At 47.1% G+C, this 6871-nt stretch overlaps 1 protein-coding gene across 3 annotated transcripts in view; it reads right to left on the bottom strand.

Annotated features, from left to right (window-relative positions):
• The window catches only part of Fam114a1 (family with sequence similarity 114 member A1), an 87879-nt gene extending 81014 nt beyond the window's left edge, over window positions 1-6865 (bottom strand). The window contains exons 1-2 of one of the 3 annotated variants that reach the window (XM_023702806.1): window positions 6060-6273; window positions 5880-5951 (exon numbers count right to left, since the gene is read on the bottom strand). The gene's annotated coding sequence lies outside the window, so the exon portion shown is untranslated. The other 2 variants (XM_023702805.1, XM_023702807.1) reach the window with 2 other exon arrangements.
• Window positions 6866-6871: the final 6 nt, after the last annotated feature.

The following is a 6871-nucleotide window of genomic DNA, read 5'->3' as shown; positions in this document are numbered from 1 at the left end:
GAAAGAAACTATTAAACTTCATTTAAAAAAAAAAAACACGTGAATTTTGTGGAATAGGAACTATATTTAAGTAGTACTGTTGTCTTTTTTTTAAATACCACTACTTCTAAGTAAGTAGTTCTAAATTACTTACCAGCTGGCCAGCTGGACATCTCTTCCTATCCCCTGGGGAACCTGTCTTCCTCTAAACACCAGATCTTTTGTCTTTTGTATTTCTCCAAACACTACCTAGATTTCTCCTAATAATCCAGACTTAAAACTTTAGAATTTTGGCTGACTAATCTTTCATCTTTCCAAGAACATACAATATCAATATCTATCAATTATGGGGCACCTTCTACATCCAGGCCACTTCAATGTCTTTATCTCCTGAGTTAGACATGATGAGCTCCATTTTACACAGAAAGGAACTGGTGCTCTGGGCCATATTTTTAGTAAAGAGCAGACCTGGAATTTGAGCCCATGTCTGAGAATGAATCGCATCAGAACCCTACGTGCAGTGCTGCCTGCCTCTTTCCATTCCTCTTTCCATTCCACCAGTGGCCAAATCCTGGAGAGACACTCACGGCTAGAACCCACGGCCAGTCTTCTGTTCTCACGCCCGGGCCCCCACTGGGGTTCCTGCTATTTCAGGACTGAGCTCACCACTGCGTTGTTCCTCTCTGCCCAGCTTCCCATCCTTCACCTGCCAGCTCCAACTACATCCTCAGGGATTCCCCTTCCTGTCCCCACTGAGTGAAGGCCCACCTTCAGCTGCCATCCCCTGGCTAACCTCCTACTAGGCCCTTCCAATGTTTTCTTTTATTTATTTATTTATTTATTTATTTATTTATTTATTTATTTGGTATGGGGTCTCACTATGCAGGTTGGACTCTTAATGATCTTCCTGATTTAGCCTCCCCAGCACTGGGATTACAGGCATGCACTACCATACCCGCTTTTGGCGGCTGGCTCGGCATGAGCCTGGCATGGCATGCAGTACCTGAGACTGAACCCCAGTCCTTGTATTTGCCAGGCAAGTGCTTAGACCACTGAGCTTTCTCCCTGGCCCCCTTTCAAAACCTTCCATGAGGTAATATGAGTATCTGTTCAGTTACCACAGAATTTCAGGAGGACTTGGGTCAGCCTGTTGCTTTTTTTTTTTCTTTTTTTTAAAGAAAACCATTTTACACTCAGGTAAAGCCACTACCTCCTTAACTCTTCATTCCTCTGATTGCATTTAGTTTTTCTTCTGAACCCTCAGAGTGACTTGTGGCTGCTTCACCCAGAAGCATTACAATTCTCTTTGACTAGAGGTGCTTGAATTTCCCCCCATTATATTGTAATTCTAACACAAGGGTCCTCCTCGTTTTGCCTTCACATTTTATACAACGCTTAATGCGGCTTTTTGCACATAGTGGGAAGGTCAATTAATATGGCACGGCGCTTGAGTTTATTAATATTTAAGTAGTGATACTCAAATGTTCATCGTAGTGGGTGGCTCTAAGCAACTCTGTAACTTCATCTTGTCTTTCTTTTATTCCTGTAGCTCTCGGTTAACTGAATGTGTTAGCTTTCTATCGCTACAACAAATGCCTCAGATGATCACCTTATAAAGAGAAAAGGTTCATTTTGGCTGAAAGTTTGGTGGTTTCAGGCCATGACAGTTACCCTGTTGCTCTGGGGCCTGTGGGGAGGCAGCTTACTATGGCAGGAGCATGCGGCCCTTCCTGGCCAGGAAGTGAAAATGACACAGAGGCTGGGGTTCCCAGCATTCGCTTTAAGGGCATCCGTGAAGAGACTGGAAGATCTCCCACTAAGCCTCACCCGTACCATTTCCATCACCTCTCAAGAGCCCTAATCTGGGAGCCAGGCCTTCAAGACATGGGTTTGAGAGATATCCTAGATTCAAAGTGTTAACACTGAGCTGGAAAGTTTAACTCAACTCCTGCCAGAGCTGTATTCAGTGATGTTCCTGTAAACAAGTCTCAAGGTAGGAAAGGCAGAACCTGCTTATTGCCCCCTGGCTGGTTTATTAAGTACTGAACCTTCAAGGTTGGTCACAAGCCATCAAGGAGTCTGCCTAGCTAAAACAGGAAAGAATGGTACAAGGCCACTTTGCTGCAAAAGGGTTATCATTGTGGATTATGGGCCGAAAGGGAGTCGAGAGGCGAGGGGAGTAGATTGGAGGGGAGCAGCTTGAAAACCTACTGTCTTTGGGAAGCTGACTGAAATCTTTGTGAAAGCCTCTTTTGGAGTCAGGCCTGGCCTATGGCGTAAAGTTGGCAAATCACAACCTGCTGGCCAGATGTCACCGCCTGTCTCTGCCTGTCTTGGTTAATAAAATTTTACTGGACAGAGGCATATCCTTTTGCTTACAGCTCCTCTAGCATGACAAATGGCTAACATATTTCCTATCTGTGCTGCCACAGAAAATGTTTGCTGTCCCTGGCCTAGGACATGATTTGATGGCCACATCCTCAAGATTTCTGTCTTAATCTATTCTGTTCCCACCTGGGTCTTTAAGTCCAAACCTTAAGGAGAATAAATGATACTTCAATTTTACTTTTATTCCCATGTTTCATATGTAGCTGGTCACAGACATAATCTGATATTTTTGTTAGGAAGGTAATTTGAACATCCTTATTATTAATCTGGGTTTTTAAGTAACTCCAATCTACTTCCCTTTTCTATATAAGCAGGAATAAGAGGATAAATCTGGATGTGATAGGCATTCATGGGCAAACAAATGCCATTATGGACACTTTAACCTCTACACTTTGTCCTAAATGTGCTACTACACTACCCATAATAGATTCTAAAATACTACTATGTGGTACACATGTATTTTAATTAGTTTAACTTTGCATCACGAGGGCAATTGGTTAACAACTGAAATGTTACAGATTCAAGAATATGTTCTCCAGGATTCTTCAGCAAGCATTTTAAAATCCATAACTGGGTGTTTACTTTTCAAGAAAGTTCATCTGCTGACTGGAATTCCAGCGCATGCTAATCGCCATCAGGTACATGAGAAATCATTCCCCGCTCCTGCACCGGGAAGTGTTTTATGGTATGCGCTCTAGGGAGAGTAATGTCCTGGTACTGCCTGCCTTTCCACAACCACAGCACAGGATTTCACTGGGCCCAACATCCTGGGGCCTCTTGGAGTAGGCTTTCTAGTGCTGCGAGCTGAATGCAGAACGCCAAGGCTGGGAGCCGAGAGGTTCGAGCACGCCCTGTTTCTAGAACAGAGGCCTGAAAGGACAGTGAGCTAGGGCTTGGGGCAGCATAGACCAAGGCGAGGAAGAAAGTCTGGGTGCTAATACACTGAGAGTATTCAGAAAGACTCCATTGGAGAACTTAAGACTCTCTTCACAAACCTCTGGATAGGGAGGAGGCAGGGAAGGAACCCTAGAGCTATCACTTACATCTGATGGTCCAATCACTTTAGGTCATTTTCCCAAAGGGCAAAAAAACCACTCCAATAAAACTCTTCTGAGGCTGGCCAGATAACGCAGCAGCCTAAAGTGCCTTCTTAGGCAAGCTTAGGCAAGTGCGCAGGGACCCCAGTTCGACACATGCCACGCCAGCCCCGCCCCCAGTGTGGGCTGAGACTGCCGCAAAAAACCAACCAACCAAACAAACAAACAAAAATCTCTTTTCTATGGCTGTTCTACATTCAGGCAGCAACATAAATGCTTTGGAAATAGCAAATAAATAAATATTTAAAATCAGCTCTAAGGTGTTGTTAACCTGACAGTGCTAAAAATATTTACCGATTATGCACACTGGAGAAAGACCAGATGCTTACACCCATTAAGTGATAAAAACGGTCACTTATTTTAACTTCTAATGGTGTGTACTTCTAATCTGTATTTAATTCTACCTATTATAACTTTTAAAATTTCCCTAAACCTGTTTGTCTTGATAGATCTCTACTGACCCCGGATTCTGTCGTGATGGGGGAAATGTCATTTTTAAGATTGCGTCCTTTTGTCTGCTGTAAGTGCACAGTTCTTTCTGAACAGGCAGTGTTGGAGCTTACCAGGATTTCGGCTGTGATACAACTGATGTTTTCGGGAGATCCCTAGGCCTGTCTGGATGCACCAGAAGCACAGTATCACGTCCTTCCTGATTTCTGGCTCTGACACTGATCACTGCACCCCGACTCTGGCTTTGAAGCTAGGAAGACTCAACCCCTGGAAACAAGGAGGCTGCTTTAGGGAACTCCAAAGGAAAGAAGGATGACATATAAAGAACTCTTTGTGGGCTGGGAATAAGTTAGTTTTTCATGAACAAATTCATTCATCATCTAAAACTCTCCTAGAACTACACGAGACATCGGAGCATCATCATCAGAGCTTCCTAAATAAGTGTAAAACAGAAGAGGGCACTGTCTTTCTGAAAGGAGCAATCTGTCTAAAGAACTAACACAAAACTACTCAAAAGCAGTGCATAAAAAGCCCATTAAATAAAGGAAAAATGTGCCGGGACTAGACTGATGGGATGCAAGGGAGAGTCTGAACGGGGCTTTGATAAGGTTATTAGGGCACGGTGGGTAAGAGTGTGTGCAAATGTGTGTCCTGGAACAAACTCTGATAGACATCTGATGGGGGACAAGACAAAGTGCGGAGGAAGGGCAAGAGGTGAGAGGTGTGGGTCCTGAGGTGAAAGAGCTACGCCTTGCAGCTGTGGCCTCGAGTGACAAAGATTCTCTGTGGGCAAACAGCCCACTCCTTCTCTTGGGGCCTCCTTGCTTCATCCTCTTGTAGGTAAGATGGGCAACACCAACTGAGTACTTTGTTTTTTCCAAACCTTGACTGCAGCCCTGGGGCCAGACCCTGACGATGGAGAAAAATGGGGACAAGATCTTGAGCTTTCCATAAATCTAAATTTACTAAACATAAGGCTGCTTTCATCTTGCAAATCTAGATTTCATGCTTTACTTGGTGTTAAAGTATTTTTCACTTTATTCAAAAGTGGTGGCAGTTGATAGATTTATTTTTTAATGGTTTCACGTGGCAAAATCTAAATGTGGTACAACAAAAGTCTGTATGAGATCACCTCCCCTGGTCAAAAAAGTGCTGGTCAGCAAAGGACCAGGAACACAGCCTCTGGGTGACAGGTTCCAGCTCCCCTGCAGAGAGTCAACTACAGGTGTTGGGGTCCAGATGCAAGTCCATGTGTCCAAATGGCAATTTTCCCAAACAAAGATGAAATCTATTGGTTCCTCTGCTTAAAAACTTAGGTTGCTCAGCTGCTTAGGCTGCACTGGAACTTTCAGTACTCCTGCCTCATCTTCTCAGACTGCCAGGATTAAAGATTCAGCAATTTAGCAAGAACTTGTCATTAAAAGATTTAAAAAGAATTGAGGATGTAGCTCAGGGTGAAGCCCTGGGTTTAGTCCCCAGTACAGGAGGAATAAGTCCCATAAGTGTAAGAACTTTTGCACAGCATCTGTGGCCCTCGTAATTCAGCTCCAATCTCGGTCTCCTGCTATGCTCTCACCCAGCACGCTCACAACTGCCACAGCCACACAAACCTCCACACTCCCTGCCTTGCTGCTCTGCCACCATCTGCTCTGGCTACCTTTCACTCTGAAATCTTCGATCATCTGCCCCACTCCTTTCAAAGAATCAATCGCTCCCACTCCTAAATGTTTGTGAGACCTTGCCTAGACTTCTGCTACTGCCTGCCTATCTTTAGAAGTGTTTGTTTCCATGTTATTCATCTTCCAGGACTGTGACCAATAGCACCTGGCTTCATTTGCGATCCACAAATATTTACTGGACTGAAATAGATTGTCTGATAGTGATCGAAAAGGAACGGTGTCTTATATAACCTTGGTCTTGTAAGTAAAGGATTAATCACAAGGTCTGAATCCTGTCCCCTCCTACCTTCAAATTCCTTCTGCACTGGCTCACTTGTTCCTTAAATTCCACCCTAAAGTTTCACTCCTTTGCTTACAGCTTGCAACGTAAGATGGTGATCAGATTCTCTCCCAAACTCAGGTTTGATGGAAGGCAGGGTGGGACAGAGCAGAGGGGTACCAGGAGGAGGAGCGGACAGGGACAGACCCGGCCTTCAGCGGATAAAGTTTGGTTCCTGTGAACCCCGGAGGCTGTCCGGGGTGAGGTCTTAAGGAGGAGCTGGAAAGCCACTGATTAATGAGACCACTTGCTTGTATCCTTCAAGCTGTTCCGGATGGGAACTGACGGGTCAGCAGGACACAATGTTCCCTAAAGGGCCTCCTGCTCCAGGACAGGCACAGGTTTCAGGCGCCGGGAGACCGCAGGCTGGAAATACTCACCGGATTTCGGGCAGAAGCTAGGCGACAGGACGGAGGGGCTGTGGGCTGTGGTGGGGAGGCCACCCATACGAGGGCTGGGACGGCAGAGGGCCAGGCGAGGGGCTGTGCGAGGGGGCTCAGGGCCCGAGCTCAGCTTCCAGGCCAAGGGTGGGCGGTGGGGCCGGAGGTTCCCTCTGCGCCCCGGGTGCGGGGACTTGGACCCGGGACTTTGGGTAACTTCTCAGTCTCGCCTGAGCCTGGACCGGAGAGTGCGGGAGGCTCCCGCGGGCCGAGGGGGCAGACCCGGCGTACGGGCGTGTGGGTGTGTGCATGAGCGTGGACCCGAGCGACACACACTCACACACACACACTCACACGCCCGCACCCACGCAGGGCCCTCGGCCGCGCCGCCCGCCTCCTCGGATCTGCACCCCGGCTGCCCCCGCCCCGGCCACATCCCCGCCACTGGCTGCGGGACAAGGAGTGGCGGGACAAGGGTCTACAGTAGGGTCTCCCAGCCCGCCCAAGAAGGGATGGGGTCAGGGTGCCCGGGCTCTTACCGCTCCGGCGGCCGAGTGCGCGCGGGAGCGCCCGCCGGTC

This window comes from Octodon degus, unplaced genomic scaffold (assembly GCF_000260255.1).
Source record: "Octodon degus isolate 3935 unplaced genomic scaffold, OctDeg1.0 scaffold00158, whole genome shotgun sequence".
Classification (NCBI taxonomy): Eukaryota; Metazoa; Chordata; class Mammalia; order Rodentia; family Octodontidae; genus Octodon; species Octodon degus.
Note: the sequence above shows the minus strand (reverse complement) of the source record. Positions and strands in the feature narration are given on the sequence as shown.